We start from the raw sequence: 1,474 nt of genomic DNA on the forward strand, positions 1-1,474 counted from the left end.
GCCGGCTCATGGTGAGCTTCTCATCCACCAACACCCCCGAGTCCTTCTCCTCAGGGCTGCTCTCCAGCCATTCCCTGCCCAGCCTGGGTTTGTGCTTGGGATTGCCCCGACCCACGTGTAGGACCTTGCACTTGGCCTTGTTGAACTTCATGACATTTGCACGTGTCCACCTCTCCAGCCTGCCAGGTCCCTCTGGATGCCATCCCTCGCCTCCAGCGTGTCGACCGCTCCACACAGCTTGGTGTCATCGGCCAACTTGCTGAGGGTGCACTCCATCCCAACATCCATGTCACCAACAAAGATGTTAAACAGCATCGGTCCCAGCACCGACCCCTGAGGAACACCACTCATCAATGCTCGCCACTTGGACATGGAGCCCTTGACCACAGCTCTTTGAGTGTGACAATCCAGCCTGTTCCTTATCCACCAGTCCATCTGTCAAATCTGTGTCTCTCCAATATCAAGACAAGGATGTCATGTGGAATGGTGTCAGATGCTTTGCACAAGTCCAGGTCGATGGCATCTGTTGATCTTTCCTTATCCACGAACGCTGAAACGCCGTCGTTGAAGGCCACCAAATTTGTCAGGCAAGATTTGCCCTTAGTGAAGCCATGTTGGCTGTCACCAGTCACCTCCTTATTTTCCACGTGCCTTGGCAAAGTTTACAGGAGAATCTGCTCCATGGTCTTGCCGGGCACAGAGGTGAGACTGACTAGCCTGTAGTTCCCCGGGTCTTCCTTTTTTCCCCTTTGTAAAAATGGGTCTTTTGTTTCCCCTTTTCCTGTCAGGGGGAACTTCACCAGACTGCCAGGAGTTCTCCAATATGATAGATAATGGCTCAAAGACTCCAGCCGTGATCCATGTCAATCCAAACACAGTAAACCAGGAACGCAGAAGGCCACGGGGAGCTCACCCTGGCTCCCTGTGAGCCCCCGGGGATGTCCAGCCACCTCCACCTCTGGGTCGGGAACCTTTGGAAGGTGTTTGAGCTGCTGGACACTTCCCTGCCTCTACCAGAGCCAAGGGGGAGGGACGGCAGCCCCTGCCCCTTGCACAGCCGCAGGGCTCTCTGAGGGCCATGGTGACTGCTGGGACACAAGGCCCGCTGTCCCCCGCGGTGGCACAGGCCCCTTCATCCGTCAGTGATGGGTCCATGCCGTCCCACAACGCCCCCACAGACCAGCTGGTATCTCCCCCGCAGGCGTGGGAAGCACCATGGAGGAGGATGGCGGAGAAGCGAGTGCGGCGGGGAAGAGGCTTCTGCAAGGGAGCTCCCCTGGGAGACAGAAGACATGACTCAAGGTGGAAATGTGAATGCTGACACCAGCTCAGAGCTCCTCAGGAACCCGCCCTCCATGGCCAGGATGGAGAAGCTCACCAGATTGGTGATGGAGTCCCTGAGCACAACCCAACTCTGCCGTGAGCTGCTGGACAAGCTGAAGGAAGCTCCCGAAAGCGCCACGCCAGTTCTATG

This window comes from Charadrius vociferus, unplaced genomic scaffold (assembly GCF_000708025.1).
Source record: "Charadrius vociferus isolate BGI_N301 unplaced genomic scaffold, ASM70802v2 scaffold41, whole genome shotgun sequence".
NCBI lineage: Eukaryota > Metazoa > Chordata > Aves > Charadriiformes > Charadriidae > Charadrius > Charadrius vociferus.